Consider the following 19351-nt stretch of genomic DNA (forward strand, 5'->3'; position numbering starts at 1 on the left):
CAGCACACGATGTTGGACAGCAAAGCTATTACTTGGCAAGGTGGAACTCGGCCGAAACCGGCTCCAAAGTCGCGTGGCCGGTGCCAGGAATTCAGATTTTGGCAACCCCACCTTCTGCGTCCCCGATACCGACCGACAGACCCGAGGAGGGAGGGAAGGAGGAGAAGAGCGCGAGGAAAAGAGGCCGGCAGCCGGCAGAGACCCACCGAAGGCCGGAGGACCCACCCCGAGACGCGTCCAGACCGCACGGTTCCGCAGGAGGAACAAGGAAATCGCCAGGCTTAGCAACGTAGATAAGCAGAGGGCTCCGCGAGACTGAGGGCGAGGAGGAAAAGAGGGCTGGGGCGGGGGGCGCCCGGGGAAGGGGTGCCCGGCAGGAAACTGTCCCAAGTGACAAACTATGCACATCGCCAAGAGTTTGTTGTTGTTGTTGTTGTTGTTGCTGTTTTTAAGTGAGTTCGCTTACCTTCAAGATTTCTATGGCCTCAACTCAGCAAAAAAAGGCAATCACAGAAGAATTAAAATAAACAAAATAAAATAATCAGCAGCCCCCAACGCTCCTGTACGAAAATCCTTTCAAACGATTCCCAGCAACATTGCGAGATGTTTGGGGAGGAAAAAAAAAAAAAATGCCTCGCGCGTCTCGATTTCCAAATGGGTCTCTGATAACTTTGTGCGTCTCTAGGATCAGCTCGCCGGGACCATGCGTTTCAGATTTATTGTCCGCCAAAAAGTGTGTTTTAAGACCAGAAATGAAAATGAAGTCTTCTCTCGTCTGAGTGACCCGGGTTTGGTGTGTTTTGGTTTTTTTTTTTTTTTTTTTTTTTTTTTTCCGCCTTCCTAAAAGAGCTCGGAGTTATTCCTTCTGGTTCACATCACCTCCCTCTTTTCTCACTTTCTCTTGCTCTTATCAGCCCGATGTGTAATGAAAGTTATCTGAAACCCACTAAAACTTCTTCCACTTCTCCTTCCCTGTTCCAAGGGGGGAAAACAGGCAGGAGGAGGAGAGTTTGCGAAGGTGGGGGGCCTGGGGAGGCGAGGGGAGCTCTAGCCCCCTTTCAGATCCTCTGCAGAGCCTTCCCGGGTCCTAGACCCTCACGGGATCGTCCCCTTTCGCAACTCCGAGCTTAGCGGCCGGGTTTCTATTTCATGAACTGTCTCTTTAAAGAGGATCTGCTTGGCCATCCAGAAAGAACCCGGGGCGAGGGAGAAAGGGAGCTATCGGAAGCCAGACGGGCTCCTCTTTCAGTAATTTTTAAAGTGACAGCAGCCTCCTCTGGCGGGAGAGGTCACAAAAAGGTCGCCAAGACCCAAGTCCTATAGGGACAGACTGATTATGGATGCAGCATCCTCCTTAAACATGTAGATTTCTCCGAGTAAACAACCAATGGGGAGATCTCGCCAGGCAGGATTTCTTTCCCCAGGGAAATATCCTCCCTTTCGGTGTCCTGAAAGCACAAGTATAAGTGTGTGTGTGTGTGTGTGTGTGTGTGTGTGTGTATGAGAGAGAGAGAGAGAGAGAGAGAGAGAGAGAGAGAGAGAGAGAGAGAGAGAGAGAGAAACGGATGGGGGATGGGGAGAAATGGGGTAGACTGGAGAAGTGATTTTCAGGGGTGTGAGGGTGTGCGCACCAAGGTGGGCTTGGGGGCTGGGGGGCGCTGGAGAGAGTGAGAATAAGGCTTGGGGTAAAAGAGACGCTGGTTCGTACTAAACATAATTAGTTCAGAATTTCTCGGAAAACAGGAACCTCAAGAATGAAAAGTTGACATTACATTTCCAGATTTTTGCTAAGCATCTTTTAAGATAAATTTTAATTGAAATTTACCTTCAAGTGTATCCCCTCCACTCTTACAGTTAGGTCAACAGAAAGGCGTGCTACATTTTCAATTCATACTTTCTCTTAGAAGAAATTTTAAAATGTGAAACATTTGCATATAACCCGCCCACATAGGGTATTATGGGCTTAAGAAGATTGACGACTGTCTGGTGAGTTTTGCCATTTTCTTTGATACATTAATTAAAACACCATGAACGCCCCTAAGTAGAATTACGGGATTTGACAACCCAGATTATTTGTAAGACTTTTAACATCATAAATGCTGCTTTTAGTGATCGGTATTATGCTATGTTTAATAACTTTATAATGTATATTTGGTCAACTTATATCAACACAATGCAGAAACGACATTGGAGGAAAGAATATGGGGAATTAATAACAAAATAAAAGAGTCTATATGTATGCTTGTTGCCAATCTTGAAAGAATTTAGTTAAACCTACCAGTTAGATGGAAATAAGTGCTTTTATCAGAAAACTCCATTCATAAAAGCAAATGGACAAAATCCAACTTCTTTCCAGCCCAACAATGGAAAGTTAAGCAAAGTAAGCGAGTCTGGGGGCACTTGCGGAGGGAGAGGTGGAATGAGCGAGGAAGGCTGGAAGAATGAATGCACTGCCTTTTAACTTTATCTGCAAAGGGGGACAAGTGCCACCCACTTTTTGTTTTCTCCAAGTGCAAGTAAACATGAAAATCTATACACCCCCCCCCCACCAAAATGCTGATTTAAAAATAAAAATAGTAACAAAAGAGAGGGATGTGGGGGAGAGAAAAATGACAAGAGGTGATGACTAATTCGTTTCGGTGGCCTGTTATCTGTGACATTGAACTGTTATTTCAGATAATGGCCATTGTTTGAAGCAGTAGTAGGTAGGACAGGAAAAATCCTTTGTAAATAACCTAAAACCTGGTGAGATATTCCCATAGAGTTCGGCTCTTGAGAACCTTTAAGAGTCCCGGGTTTGCTGCATTGATTTCCTGCCCTTCCTCAACTTGCCCATTGTCGAAGCTTTTTTTTTTTTTTTTTTTTTTTTTTTTTTTTTTAATTTAGCCATAAATTGGACCGGCTCGAGCTATGAGCTGTTCTATTTTCTTCCTGTCAGGATGAGGGATTTGTTTTATGATGCATTGTGTATTAAATACAAGTAATCTGGGGAACCGATTGCTTCAGACAGTGCGGCCTGATCAGGGGGTCTGAGAGCTCAGCGCCCCAACCCTCCCTGCGCCCCCTCCCCGCCCTAGCCCTGCAGCCGCCACCTTCTTGCCCTTTACACAGTCGCCTTTCAAAAGGAGAGGACGTCGGTGGAGAGACAAAGGTCGTGTGGAATCAGTGGCAGGTCCTGGCTAAATTAGGATTTCGTGGAAAGGGCCTCTGAGTTTTTCCCTTATATTGGTTTGGGGTGGGGGAGGCGGGGCGACTTGCAAGGTCTGGTTACTTGCAGGTATTGCAGAAGGCCGGTAGATGGCGTTGTGTCCCGAAATAAAGAGCGGCGCTTGCGGCTCCCAGCCTTCCAGGTGAATCAGCCGCCGCCCTCCTGGCTCCTGCAAAGGGTTTCATCCTCCGCCACGCGCGTCTCTAGAGCCTCACCACCCAACGCCCGCACGCTGCAGCCCGGGCCCGCAGAAGCCGGGCTTTGCTAAAGCTATTTCTACATATGGAATTCTTTTCTCGAAATCCAGCCAAAGAGTCAACACTTCTTCTCTGAAACATCCCAACATTAATCTAGAGTTGGAGGATTCTTTTCATTATCATTATTTAATTGATATCATAATTGTCATCAAGTCTTGTTCACTGACTAAATTGTGATAGAGACTAAAGGAAATCATCATAAGGATGTGGGCAAAGGAGGTGTTAACGCTAAATCTCAGTCGCTCTCTTCTTCCAACCTACTCCCTTTCTCCTTTGGGTATATAACAATAATTTCGTGTAAATGCAGAATTCACCCCCCTTTTTCTTGACATAACTTAAAGTTTCAAGAATGGGTTCTGAAATCCCACAATTAGCTAAATGGGCTTTGTTGTTGTTTAAAAAGGGAGTCCCTTGCTTTTAAATAACCCTTTAGAAGAAGACCTGACCCACCTTCCCACATCAGAATTGAAACAAGAGGAGACAAGGGTAGAGGACAAGGATTTTGCAGGGGTTTAACTTTTCTCCCCTGTTAGCTTGCTTTCCATCAGGAGGTTTCTGAAACAATAAATAAATACAAGGAGCCAAATACCACTACCAATTCCCTTTATTCCTTGGGATTTCTGGTGAAATCTGTTTACAGTAGTTCCCAGTTACAAATTAATCTGCACAAGACGCTGTCTGCTTGGCAGTAATCAGTAACATGCATTTCTGCAGGGTTGAGCACTGCCCTTGAAATGGGCTATTAAAAATAATGGTTCTACTATAATCTCAAACCAGCTTTAATTTGCAAACATGTATCAGGACAGATGATCTAAATATTAAGAGGATGGTATGAGAGAACAAACTATAACAAATGCATAGAGCTTTGGGGAAAAGAGAAAATAAAGTGGTTCATCAGCAGTGTATCAAAAGAGAATCATATTTTTAAAACATTTTTCTGGAAAGAATTAATAGTTTTTTTTTTTCTTCATTGCTCTGTTAATTGTTGTTTACCAGGAAAAAGGCATTGGAAAATATGAGGTTTGAGTGTGAGCTGATAGATTTTCTGGGAGTTGTAAAGATCCCCCTTTGGCTGATGGCAGGGCTGGGGTGGGAGAGGTTAATGTGTTTTCTTCCTGGTTTGAAAAGGGCATAAACCCTCCTCAGGCCTCTTCCTTCCTCCCCCAGCTGTGTGGATTGCAGAATCTTTAAAATGCCCAAAGATTTCCAATAAGGCAACTGGCTCTGCCTTCATTGTGTAACTGTTTATTTAAAATAAGTCAATATATTAGTTAAAGCAGTAAGAAGTTAGTGCTCCAGTATTCAAGTGATTCCCACAAGACTGTAAACTGATGCCTCTTTTAAGCCTTAAACTTCATGGTCGTCCCAGAAGTAAAAGTTCTGCTAATGGAGACCCTATGGGCATGGTACATTCCAGCACATCATTAAAGGAAAGAAAAGCAGTCCAGCCAAAGCCAGATGAAATGACTGCACTGTCCACTTTTAATAGGCTTCCTGTGGACAAACAGCACTGTAACACTCTGCAGAGGACAATATTTAAAAACAAGACAACTTGCTGGCAGTTTTCAATACCATAAAGTTAATAAAGTATGTTCCCATTCACCCTGACATTATGTTTTTAGTTTATAGAGGAAGGTACTTTATAACCTCAGCCTAAGTAGAGTTCCCTTAATTCTGCAGCTTTGGGTTTCTTGAGGTAGCTAAACATACAATGAACTCCAAGCCTGACATTTTCCTTGTAACACTATTTTCTGTTGCTTTTCAAGAACATGCAAGTGCAATTTTACATTTCTCAAGTGTGGTTTCATTCACAGACATCCCGTTAAATCCTGTTTCATACAGTTCATGTCAAGAAGCATGAAATAATCTGAGAAATTGACATTTGGCTGAACAATAACTGCTTGCTAATTAAATTAGCTTCTTGTATAGATATTGATGTGTGTTTAAAAAGAAAATCAATGCTTCCTTTTTCATGTCAGGATAGAATTTTGTAAAACCTTTCCTACCCTAACTGAGACAAAAATGAGAAGTACGTCTTTAGGACTCAAGACACTTCTCACTGATTCATATGTAACAATTTCTCCCAATTTATCTTCCCTCCTACTCCTCCGAATTCTCTTACCACCCACAGCTCTTCTTCTAAATCTTTTTACTTAATAGGTGGAACATAACAGTTAGGAAGGAAAGTTTGATGGGAAAATTATGGTATCATAAGTAATATTTGGTTTAATTTTAATTATTTATATTCCTTAGTCAGGGAAGTAGCTCAGAAACTTGGCTTTAAACTTGAAGGTGAATTCTGTGATGCTGGGCAGGCAGGCCCACCAAAACTCTCCAGCACAATATGAGTTTATAAACAAAAATCTCTGAGTGTCTATAGCCCCAGCACACATCATCACTGCTCTGGAGAGAGATGTCTGGTCACTCTCTTGATGGACTCTGCCTTTCTTCCTCCCCTTATCCTCTTTTAAAGGGAGGGGGCTGTTAAAAAAGAGGAAATTAAAGGTAAAAAAAATGTAAATAAAAAATTTCCCTTGGTCTGGAAATGGGCCCGACTGAAAGCATGTTAATCTCCACCTCAGTAATTTGGTTCTCCAGGAGAAGACAGAAGCCCTGCTGCTGTGCCCTGCACTTCATAAATCACATCTTTATGTGGACAAGGTCAGGGCACCTAACAGCTCAGACATGGGCCTTTGCAGTGGCTGGAGGATTCAGGCATGTTTGCTCTCCTGCTCGGCTCTCTAAGGAGTAGTCCAGCACGCTTCTAATTACTTTTGATTATTTTCATTTGCTGGGGTCAGTCTGGCTTGCCAGGACTGCTGGAGGGTTGATTTCCTACAAATCTTGATGTCTTTGTAGGACAGCACTGTGTGCATTCAGAATTAGCACCCCGTTATTGTCCCTCCAGTGTGGGATCCCTCACAATAGACATGGTGACACGTTTCCCCAGTGAAACATTACCTACCTTCCCTTCTTATTAATTAACCATATGGGTATAGCCACCTATCTGATCTTTTTTTAAAAAAAAAAGCTAAAGAATTAACAATTGAGTTTTTTATAGTATATTTGACCAGGATGAAAGCGAATTTTTTTTTTTGCTTTGATTTTTAAATATATTTAGCAATGACTAGTAGCTCTTTGGGAACTAAGATGAAATACTTTGCTGAAACAACAGCTCAAGTGAATAAATTATTATACTCAAAGATTTATTTCCTAAACTCCAACTAAGACTGCCATATTTAAAATATTTTTTGTTGGGCTATTTTGATGTATTTCAGTCCTAAGCTATTACGCTGAGTGCTTAAAGCACAACAACAAAAAATTTATACCAAGTTTAAATGAATGCACTATGATAGAGTGAACACTTTAATAAAACATAGTAAAATTTGGATAGAGAGAACAAGACAAAATACCATTATTTTTCTTTTCCTTGGCCCTCAAAGTAAAGGCGTTTAATGCTCTGATGTGTATGCATTGAACGATATTTTCAAGAAAAAAAAATGATGAGCAAATAAATATTCACGAAAACTGAAAATAAATATTTGCAAAGAAAAACACTTCAATCTCATTGTTTAGACACAGGCATTTTCACATGCTGAGGACATTTTATAAAAAAATTTTTGTATAATGCCTTTATTTTATTTCCTTATTTTTTATGTGGTGTTGTGGATGGAACCCAGTGCCTCACACATGCTAGGCAAGTGCTCTACCACTTAGCCCTATCACTAAAGGCCCAGCCCTATCACTGAGGGCATTTTGCTGTTATATATTTATATATTTAATATTTTATAGACAATAACTAGAATTACAATTATCATTGGTCTCAAAAGCCAAATCTTTTCATTCTTCTGATGTAAAGACATCAGAACTAAGGCAGTAAATGTTTTTGGAATTAACCCCAACTCTGCAAGGGCTTGATTTTTTTCATTATTTTAAATAATTTTAATTAATTCAATCTTTCAGGACAGCATTTAGCACAGTAAGCAGTAACTCTGGGGTTGGCTTCTTCCCCGGGGCTTTAGAAGCACCACTTAAGAATGTGTTTAGACTCCTAATATTGTCGAAAGAGTGAGTAGGAAGGCCTGCTCCTCCTCCTGTCTCCACTCCTAGCTGGGTACCTTTGGGTAAGTCACTTAACCTTTGAGTAGGCTTCCATGAAAGTTTCATAATATCAGCATAATGTGAGTGTTGGGAAAATAAATTGGGTAATGTGAGTGTGAACTGCTCTGAGTTCATGGGAACAGGTCAAAATACTGTAAGTTTCACAGTATTTGTGTTTGTGTAAGGGGTTAGAGTAAACTTACACCCATGCTCAAAGAGGAGAAGAGTCTGCCTACACTGCAAGAAATGGCAAAGTATGAGTATTTTTTTTTTTGTCCTCTTTCTTCTATTCCAGTGTCAGTTGCGCTAATCCTTACCCTGACCTTGGAAGAAAAGAATTTTAAGAAAAAAATGTTTTTTTCTGTCAAGCTGTGCTACCCTAGAAGATGTCTGTCTGTCTGGTTTGCTGCTGAGCTTGTTCTGTCCCACCCATTGTGCTCTCTGCCAATCAGCACCAGGGGGTGTTGTGAGGCAGAGGTAGAATGCCACTGAGATCCCAGAGCCCTAAATATTAGAAGGACACATACATGCATACACACACACATATTCTAGGTCAACATTGTTACCAAGGTCAAGAAATTCATCCTTTACAATGTCTTCTGGTAGACTTTAGGTGCTGAGAGAGCGGGAACTGGGTTTATCTTCTCTGACCCAATTGTCCAGAGTATGCCACAATGCCTGCCATAAATTAATACTTGATGTACTTTTGTTGGGAAGAAAAAAGCATCAGGCTTTCTTGGTTTTCCTTTTCATTCCTTCGAATGCCAGGCTTGGATGTTGGTACCTCCAATCTGAATGAAGGCAATTGTCTGCTAACAGATCTTCAAACCACCATCACCCTCCCACCAGTTTATACTCCAGACTGTTATTCTTCCTAACTATCAGCTGCTACTCACTGCCCTGCTCAAGATTCTATAGTAGGCTGGAATTGCCTAACCATTAAGTGTAAACTCATTCTGTTTTTTTTTTTTTTTTTTAGAACTAAATGAAGCATTTATGTAAATAACTTTAACACATGCATAGAACATGGCATGTGGTTAATAGAAAATAGCTATTATTATTGATACTACTAATATAATTGTTAACATTAGTGTTGTTCGGTTTATAATTCATTTTGCCTTATCTCAGATGAACTCTCTATCCTTCAAAGCCACCTTTTTTCTTTATGCTCACAGATTCTTACTACCCAGGTTTGATCTTTTCCTCCTTGACTCCAAATCATCTGCTCTTCTTTCCTGGTTTATAGCCAGTTCTACTTTAGGTGTATCTGTAGTGGTCTGGTCTTAAGGAGAGGCATTGTAAGATTCTTAAGGTTGGATTCTAGTTTTATTCCCACCAATATCTTCAGTAGCATCTTTTCATAAACTAAACGACTTTTGAACTTCCTTGTAAGAGTCATTATGGCTAAATGTATGGGAAGTTACTATATTTAATATTTAAGGAAAATTGGCTACTTGACATTGTTCCCCTGTGGGAATTGATTGATGCATTGATAATTCTGTTTTAGAAATTTAGAAACAGGACTTCCTTCCACTGCTGCTTCTCTGGAGAAGTACTATATTGGCATACTCCCACCACTCCTAACCCCATATTCTGTTTCTGCCCTTTAGGTAGGCTCACATGCTGGACCACAGTTAGGACTCCTGCCCTGCCCTTGTCCCCAGCAAGTAGTCATGGCAATCCATTAAACTGCTTCCAAAACACTCTCATCTTCAGATGGGCACAGTGGAGTCCCTTGTGACTTTAGGCCTGAATTTTTATGCCATTTTTACACTAGAAATCAGTCTTCCTGAAGTAATAAGTTTGCAACAATGTTTTGTTTTACATAAGAAAAGAAGATAAAAAGCAAAATCAAGGAAAAGCCACACTAGCCAAAGTTCTGACAGTTCCCTATTTGCTAGAAAATAAAGCCTCTAATCCAAGATGTAGTCTCTTCTGTAATTTGATGTCAAATTAATCTTTCCAGGCCCTTTTTTGGCTCATTCCCTCTACATAAATCATCAGCTCTGGTTAGCTACCGAACAGACAGTCCATACCCTGGGTCTTCTCAGTATGGTTTGTGCAGGGCCTGCACTTCTCTCACTTCCAACATTCGCATCATCCAAGAGCAGAAGCAGTAGATAGAGGAGGTGAATTACTTGTTGTATTTATGAAGCTCTCTGTTCTGAAATCATACACTACTTCATATTTAAAACCATTCACTAATCTGTCATCATATTTTGGGTCATTGGGGATATCTCTGCTATCAACCAATCTACCTATAAATTATTTGATGGCAAGAAACATCCTCCAAACTGGGAACAGTGGTACATGCCTACAATCCCAGCAGTTCAGGAGGCTGAGGCAGGAAGATCACAAGTTCAAGGCCAGCCTCAGCAACTTAGCAAAGCACCAAGCAAGACAGCAAGACTCTGTCTCTAAACAAAACACAAAAAAGGGCTGGGGATGTGGCTCAGTGCTCCTGGGTTCGATCCCCAGTACCAAAGAAAGAAAGAAATATCCTCCACACCAGCTTTTTCTAATTTTTGAATTATAAACAGGTGTTCTCTTGAAAAAAAAATGTGTTCCTGGGTCAACTGAGGTAAAGATAGCCTCCTCTTGGAGATTCACATGAGCATCAGAGTGGTAAATGTTTTAATTTAAGGCTGAAAGTCTGAGTCCTGAGTAAAATACCTATTCGGCTTTTTTAACTGAGCATCATCTCTATCTCCTTCCACTGGAACATTTGAGGTAAACAAATTTGGAAATAAAGCTTTAAATGCCTTCATATCTGTTTCAGTAGAGCATACATGTTCTCCATATATATTTTTCTATCAACTGACTGACTGTGACTATTGATCAAAAATGTCACTACTAGCCAGGCAGGGGGCACATGCCTGTAATCCCAATGACTCAGAGCTGAGGTAGTAGGATTTCAAGTTGAAAACCAACCTCAGCAACTTAGCAAGGCCCTAAGTAATTTAGCAAGACCCTGTCCAAAAAAAAAAAAAAAAAAGGGCTGTGGAGTGGCTTCAGTGGTTAGGCACTCCTGGGAATCAATCCCTGGTACACACACACACACACACACACACACAAAGGTACTATAAAACAGTCAAAAGTAAGAAAAGACAAAAATCAAGCTTTAATTTTTTCATTCAACCAGAAAAACATTTGGAAGGTCTATCAAGTTCACAAAGAAAGTAGGTTACCAGTAAAATCTGGCCAATTGATCCTTTGCCTGTAAACTGCTATAATTGTATTTGAGTATGTAGTAGAAGGACCTTCCAGAGGAATGTGTACAATCTCATTTCACAATCAACCCACTCCTTCCTAACCTCTTCCATTAAAAGTCTTTCTGAAACACAGATTTCACCATGAACATATTTATATGCAATGTTCTATATTATTTAGGTTTTTCTTAATAAGATTTGGCACTATCTAGATATATATTTCCCTAGGAGAAAGAAAAGGAGCAAGGTGATCTCCATCTAAGGATGCCTGAATTAAACCTTCAAGAATTTGCCTTTTCTTCATTTTCCATATTGGATTCATGTGTTGCGCCTGCCTATGGCTGTCTAACTGCTAAACTAAGTGGACATTAAATCAGATGGCATACAAAATTACAGTAATTTGATCCTTAGATAAACTACCAACCTTGATGTACTAACGTTGTTATAGATGAATTAACTCATCATCTGAGGAGCATAACAGTTCACAGGAGTGACCACACAATCTCCTCTATAAAGAGCACTAATGGCTAAGATTAGTTTTTGATCTGTTGAAAGTGCTTACTTCTAACTAAAGAAATGTACCCCCAGGTGAGGAGAGAGGATTGGGTGAGGCATTCACACCACAATATTTCTCTACTCCAAGCTTTGACAGCAGGTTAGAAGGTCTTAGTTATAGTGTTAAGAAGTGATTAATATGTTCTTATCATTGATTTAATAAAACATTTACCTTTTCTTTATGTCAGAAATCCTAAAATTTCATTTTATCGTGTCAATTATCATAGCCAGACACTTAAAATACAGTAAAAATACTATACAGCCAGAAAAGTATGCTAAGCTGATAATCTATTTTAATGGATGTCACATTTTATGATATACATCAAATGGCAAACCATCAAAGTAGTCCAATAGAGGCTAATGTACCCCCAAAGTCCAAGAATCATTGTGAAAATTCAGGCATTGGTTTCAGTTGTAGGCTTAAAAATATCTTCCCGCAAAGTTTTGTTGGATCATTTTTTCAACTTCAAATAAAATCCTAATATAGCCTTGCCTGTAAACTCCAGAATTAAGTACTGGTCAATTTCCAGGGTGTAGATCCTCAAACTCAAAGGTATTTGTATTTTATATGTAATTCTTGGTTGGAAAACAAATCCAAGTTTGCTAATAAAGTGCCCTACAAGTGGAAAAGGGGGCTGGAAGAAAGACACTAGTGGAACTACTGAAAGAGAAAAGAAAAAATGTCTACCTCGATTCACACATAATTTCTCTCATACTATGATCTGGGCTATCCACTTATTAATAAACCATGGAATCAGATATTCAGACATGATTTGGAGAATATCCAATTGTGAGCCTCGGATGGTCAAATTTAAATGACTCATATTTTAAATTTTAAACTCATATTTTTTTTCTTTTTTTGCTGGGGCAGGGTACCCGGGATTGAACTCAAGGGCACTGGACCACAGAGCCATATCCTCAGCCCTATTTTGTATTTTATTTAGAGACAGGGTCTCACTGAGTTGCTTAGCACCTTGCTTTTGCTGAGGCTGTCTTTGAACTTGAGATCCTCCTGCTTCAGGCTCCTGAGCCTCTAGGATTACAGGCATGTGCCACTGTGCCCAGCTGAAACTCATACTTTTAAGTAACTGTGTCTCACTTAGTTTTATACCCTCCCCCTTCACTTCCACTCTAAAAAGAGCTGCAAGGTTCAGAAGTCTTAAAAAAAAAAAACTGTTGATGAATCAAATTTAAATGATTCATTAAATACTTCAGACATACAACGTTTTCAAAAAAAGTGTTGATTCTGCACAAATTACAATAAAAATCTTTATCATGTCCTGTACTAATAATCTCTTTAGTTACTGATGTTGGAATGTGTCAAGAAAGTCATATAATATATTTTGTTAAATTTTAATCCTGGAAAGCACAGTGGAGTGTCAAAATGATTCAATATAATATTTAATTACTGCAAAAAGCAATCAGAGGGAAAGGGAAAGAGAGGAAGAATAAGCATTTACTCAAAAAGAAAAAAAAAAAAAGAAAGAAAGAGATGGAGACCTGAATCATCTGCTCCCTCAGTAGGAATCAGTGTTTAAATGCCTTTTGTATTCTATTAATAGTATCTAGTTGCATTGAGTGTGACTCTTGGGTTTTCACACTATGCAGGCTCTGAATGCAAATATATCACTTCCTGTGGTGCTCAGCTGAAGCCAAGGTGATCCTTCCCCAAATGGGTTTAAGGGCTAAGCAAGGGAAATTTCAATTACACTTAATTTCCAATTACGTATTCACTATATAATTTAAGCTCTCAGTAAGATGTAAATTCACTGAATTTAGCTTAAGTTTTGAAAACTATTCCATAGTGGTGGGTGTCCTTTACACACAGTATTTGTAGAGAGAAAGCCAGCATTACGTCTCTTATTCTTCCTACTTCCAATAATGTTTTGTATGATCCAGTGGTACCAATGGTTCATGATTCACAGGGCTCAAGTCATTCATCCACACCTAGATGTGGTGGCAATAGTCTGATTTCACACACTTCCTGCTTCCTGTGGCCATTAGCAGGGAAATCGATGGACTGAATGTAGTAAGTTGCCATCATGACATAGGAAGATCTTCCAAAAACTCAGAAGACTACACACTTCCTCTTTGCAAAGATGAAGCCCACAGAATCATAAAAAAAAAAGTCTCATCCCCAGTTGCTGCTATGCCGAAACCCTCTGATATGGGGCACTTCTTCTGGTCTGCATTTAATTACATGGTACTGACATGGTTGCTTCAACTTACTGAGCCTCTCTAACAGTATTTCTCAAATTGTAGTAACAGCACCTAAATAATAGAAGTTTGCTAGAATTAAAGAATTGAGATAATGTACATTAAGCACTTAATATAATGGTACATATGAGATACTCCTAAGGAGAAACTATAGAGACCAAAATCACAGAATCTGGAGTGAAGAGGTGCACTGAAATTATAGCTTCATCTTGTCCTAGTAAGGGACATGTGTAATGTTATCTATCATGTCAATTTTCTCATCTGTAATATGAAGATAATGAAAGTAAGTGTCTCATAGGGCTACTGAGAGGATTAAATGATCATCTTTGCAATAGCACTTAGTGCCTAGCACATAAAAAAGTGCCTAATAAATATTCACTATTATTAAATAGAATTCCACCACTATAAAATAGTTCCTCCTTTAAAAATGCCCTGTTTGTTTGTTGTATATAGATATAGACATCCTTATATCAAAAGACAAACTTTTTCTCCTAATTTATTTGTTGCTTACTCAGGCAGTAGTTTCTTTCTGCTAAGTGGAAATGAAAACACATAGATCTAGAGAATAATCAGCAAAATCAAAGATACAATGTTAATATATCTTCCTACTTAGGGATCACAGCCCTAATGGGAAAAAAAACATTTCCTAAGAAAGGAATTTGGAGAACTAGGTAAAAGAAAACACATGAAGAAAAATAGGAAACTTCATAACTCTACAGGAAGTGATATATGCTTTTAAAAAAATAAACCTCCAATAGAAGTTAAATTTGAACTATCATTTTGTCAATATTTGATATAAGGTATTAAAAATCTAATTTTTCAGAACATGCAAAAAAAATGAAACATTCAAGGAAAAGGAGATTGCATCAGAATAAGACATAGAGTGAACCTATAGGACTTCAGCAGAGATTGTTCAATTGTGGGTAAGTTTGTTCTGCTGGCTGGTGGTCAAGTTACAATCATAGAATATTAATTCAACATGTAAAACAGCTTAATTCACTTTTATTCCACAAGCATTTCTTGAGAATCTTCTGTGTCTTGATAAATCATTTGAAACTGAGTATATAATAATAATTAAGTCTATTTAGGCAGCTCTAAAATCCAATGGAAAAATCCATTATGTTGTTTATTGGTTAAGAACTACACCCTGCAGTCACTGATTGTCATGAGGGATGAGTCCTGGTGAATCATTACCACTACCAGGAAAACCCACAGCCTCAGCATCCTTACATACAGTAAGTGGTATTTTTAGGTGTTGTTTTTACATATGCATCTTGCTTGACTCTACCATCAAAAGGGGTTTGATCTGGATAATTTTTTTTTACAAATTTTCTGAAGCGATAGTTCAGAATTTAGAGGATAATAATATAGTCCTAAAGTGAAGATGAATAATGTATTTTTTTCTGATTAAAATACATTTACTAGTCACAGATTTAAGATAAACCATTTGTTTATCATTTCATGCCCAGGTGTCATGTTGATGGTACTGGTAAAAGATAAGCATACTGAATACCCATCTGGAGTGATTTGAAAATATTTCCATGAATTTTAAGATTTGTTTCCCAGCCCCTTCTTCAAACAATGAAGTCTAATTCTTCCTACCGTAAATGTGCACTGGACTTAGAGACTGGTTTCTAATGAACAGAATGTGGAAAAAGTGATGTGATATGAGTTTTGAAGCTTTGTTACAAAAAGAATAGTCTCTCTCGGTAGAGGATTGGGCTCAGTGGTACAGCTCTTGCCTAGCACATATGAGACACTGGGTTTGATTCTCAGCACCACATTAAAAAAATAAAAATAAAATCATTAATAAAAGATCTCTCTCCCCCACCTCCCATTTTTGACATGTTCTGTAGACATTACACAGCCTGTGGGAAGACCTATGCAGGCAACAATTAAGACTTACAAGCTGCTAGAATCAACCTGCAAGCGATGTGAGCAAGTAGTGGTCTTGGAAAACAGATTCTGCATCCTCATTGAAACCTTTAGCTAACTATAGTTGCAATCCAAACTGCAACCTCATAAGACACTGGACCACAAGAGCCCAGTTAGCTAAGCTGCTCCTTAATTCCTGAACCACAGAAACTGAAGACAATAAATTGTTATTACTGTTTTCAGCCACTGGGTTTTGAGGTAATTTGTTATGCATCAGTAGACAGCAAACATACCAGCCAAAATTCTTTGGTGCACATGCAGAATTCAATTGCCTTACTTCAGCTGATCATCAAAAAATTCTGGCCTGTGAAGGACTGCCCCTAGATGACAGTTAGCCTTAGCCTGTCCATACCCTGCTGCAGTGCAGAGGGGGTTTTACACCACCATCTGACAAATACTTTCTTCCAGTTCTGCTCATAAACTGTTACCCAATGGACTCCTAAGGGTAACCCAGGAGCCACAAAGTTGAGAAGCATTAGTGAATAAGACTTGATAAGGCCAAATTATGGAAAGCTTTCCAAAATCAGTTGGAATTTAAGCTATATAGAATTGAAAATAGAGAAAAAGCAGTAATCATAAGTTTCTGAGTGATACCATTATGACAAGGTTTCAGAAAGATCTATTTCCTGTTTCCAGAGCTCTCAACTAGTTTGGAAGCATGTAGCAAATTAGAGTTAAGATGATTTGCAAAGTCAGGATTTTGTTGTTGTTATTTATAAAATGGCTACGATATTGATCATAGAAGTATCCCACTATACTATTTACCAGGAGCTTCCCAAATTCAGCCCAAATCTAAGAAAAGGCTACATAAGCATATCAAGGCCAAACGCATAAGTGAAAAAATAATACTAGCAATTCCTGCTTGTCTCACCTGCCCTCCCCATCCACAAGGTAGGAACTTGTTCCTTGGGCCTTGTTTTTGGTAACAGGACTTCTCTTTGGAGCTGCAATCGTTTGCAGTAGGTGACCCTAGGTCACCATTTCCCAGGCTCCCCACGAGATTGCCAGGATTCTATAACTACTAACCAAAGCTATGTCAAGGCTTATTATGCATCATTACATTTAATAACTCATTAACAGACTATATGATGATTATTATCCTTGTTTTAGAAATAACAACGCTGAATTCAATAGGACAATAAATAAATAGTCCAGAGATATTTTGCCAAAATGGAGCTACAACACACATACTATTTTTACAAATTCTTTTTATAAGTGTTAGAACATTATCACGGGCATGCTACAAGTGAAAAGTCCTTATCTCATTTGAAGGACTCTTTCTAATTTGTTTAAGCATACATACATACATCCACACACGTGTACATACACAATGTTACATGGACTCTTAGGCTTTAGTGTAACACTAGGGTATTTCTCCAATACCCCCACCACTCTCTCCAATTCCTTGTCTTGTGACTCACAGGTTGAAAATACACAACTAAACATAAGTTGGGATAAGATTTAAAGGCCAGAGAGAATAACAAAATTAATATAAACCATCATTCTTGGGGCTGGGGGATGTGGCTCAAGCAGTAGCCCGCTCGCCTGGCATGCGTGCGGCCCGGGTTCGATCCTCAGCACCACATACCAACAAAGATGTTGTGTCCGCCGAAAACTGAAAAATAAATATTGAAATTCTCCCTCTCTTTTAAAAAAAAAAAGATTAAAAAAAAACATCATTCTTGCTGGGAAAGTCCATGTGATCTATTTAAAGAGTCAAGACTAAGCTACTTGGAAGAGCAGCAAATAGTACAAAACTAAGTTATTGAATATTAAATTACTTGGTTTGAATGATAAGTGCTGTAGACATTTAAAGAGGAAGGAGATGTGTGAAGGTTACCATGAAAGGGGAAGCTCATGGAGAAAGTGAGGCCTATAGTCATTCAAAAGCTGGAATGAATAAGCGCAGAAACAAATACTTTCAGGTTAAGTGCATTTTCAATGTTTGCTTAACTGCTTTGATAAAACCCAGCATATTGTTGTTCACTAGGTATATAAAATCATCCACATGTGTTTTAAAAATACAAATACAGATTGTAGTATCATATATATATGTGTGTGTGTGTGTGTATATATATATATTTTTTCATGCGTGTGTTCTAAACAGAGATTCATTTTCCTTATGGATTTGAATAAACCAGATGGTTTTATATTCTATACTTGGTGAATATGTCAGCATCAATTAAAACAATATTGAAAAAGAATTGTCTTGGTAAAATATAAATGCAGTACGAGTAAATTCTTCAATCTAAAAATGAAGAGTCTACCCAGGAATAATAATTTATAATCAAAATAGAAACATTTTTTTTGGATAATAGGTCTTCCTGTTTAACAACTAAAAGACTTTTTAGTCTGTTATACTCAGCTCATTTTAATAATAATCATAATAATAACATAATTTAAAAAGCACTTTTAAATCATATGTAAAAGGCCTATTTTAAATATATATACTCTGTGCTCTAGTCACTTAAAAATAGACCCATGGATTGAATTTTTTAAAAATTAAGCAGGCAAATGGAAATTGGAAATGTAGGAAAATTTATCCATTCATTTTTCTTTTAAAGTTATTTAAATATTTTATTTCTAACATGTAAATCTTATTAATTTCACTCATTTATTTATTCATCCCAGAAATAAATCAGCTAAGTCCTTGCCATATTCTCATCTTTAAAAAACCTCACTGGCAATAATGTGGCATCTGTATTGGGTCAGAGCAAGTAGACACTGGGTGACCAATTCCCAAGTCTAGAATAAGAGAAGATGGTAAAAAGTTGTAATTATAATAATTTATTAAGTGTCTTCTCTATGTCAAGACTTATTACTCATCATTTCATTTGATAATTCACTAAGTGGCTCAATTTGAGTAAGTTAGTTTCCCTAAATCACATAAGTGGAGGGTCCCAAAGATGGAATTCAACCTTTGATTAATCTCTCTATTCTGCCATGGTTTTCTCTCCTAAGATCATACTACTTCAGACACACAATCTGAAATATGGGCTTGCTAAAGATGTCATCTGCTTGATAATTGGGATCTGCCATTTAGGGTCCCTCTAATCCAACCACTGACTGACAAGGACCCTTAGGACTCCTAACCTCAGTTTCATAATACATATTAAATTACTAAAGGAGGTATCACTAGGGGTTATTTCCAAGACCAGAACAGAACAGACTCTTGGGACACTAAGGAAGTCTATACTGTGTATTAGGAATTAAAAGCAGGCTAGGGAAGCATATGATTTTACTCAAACATAATCAAAGTGAGAACAAATTTGTACCAATGCTTAGTTTGTAGCATAATACCATTTTTAAAAAATTACTCTCTCATTGATTAAATGCATTTTAGTTGTAGTATTTTGGAAAAGATACATGCAAAAAGCCATTTAGTACTCAAGACAAGGAGAAGTACTTTTTGGAAGAGAAACTCCTATTCACTTAGGTTTTCATAAGTGACCCTAGAAAACATATCACCCATCCTCATACTACATACACTCTTCATTTAGCTTTCTATATATAAAAGCACAATGATCAAAACAAAACAAAACAAAAAAAGGCAAAATAGTTTTGTTGTTGTTTTTTTATGCCCCCCAACAATGAATCTATGTCCTGATATGGAGACCAACACACACAGTGAAATTCAGTTTTTGACATTATATCATTAGACCATAACTATGTCTCACAACCCAGGGAAGGTCTTGGAGTTGTTAGTGGTGGTTTCCTCCTAAATCTAGCACATCTGTACTTGCTCTTTCTTTATCTGATTATGTACACTCTTTTAAACTGCATTTTGCCTTTATCATCAAAAGCCACTTAGTGTTCTGCATCTGGGGTGCAAGGTACAGACCTCTTGTCCTAGTAATGTTCCTTGACAA

The 19351-nt window shown here is 38.4% G+C and overlaps 1 protein-coding gene across 13 annotated transcripts in view; it reads right to left on the minus strand.

The window, feature by feature from the left end:
• The window catches only part of Mecom (MDS1 and EVI1 complex locus), a 546152-nt gene that overhangs the window by 61851 nt on the left and 464950 nt on the right, over positions 1–19351 (minus strand). The window contains exon 1 of one of the 13 annotated variants that reach the window (XM_046422899.2): positions 467–1414. The exons of 10 other annotated variants lie outside the window; for them this stretch is intronic. The gene's annotated coding sequence lies outside the window, so the exon portion shown is untranslated. Of the gene's footprint in view, positions 1–206; positions 322–466; positions 1415–19351 lie in introns of those variants that run through there. 2 more of the 13 variants (XM_046422900.2, XM_058572263.1) reach the window with 2 other exon arrangements.

Source organism: Marmota monax, unplaced genomic scaffold, assembly GCF_021218885.2.
Source record: "Marmota monax isolate L192 unplaced genomic scaffold, Marmota_monax_Labrador192_F-V1.1 WCK01_AAM20220418_F8-fsc00110, whole genome shotgun sequence".
Classification (NCBI taxonomy): domain Eukaryota; kingdom Metazoa; phylum Chordata; class Mammalia; order Rodentia; family Sciuridae; genus Marmota; species Marmota monax.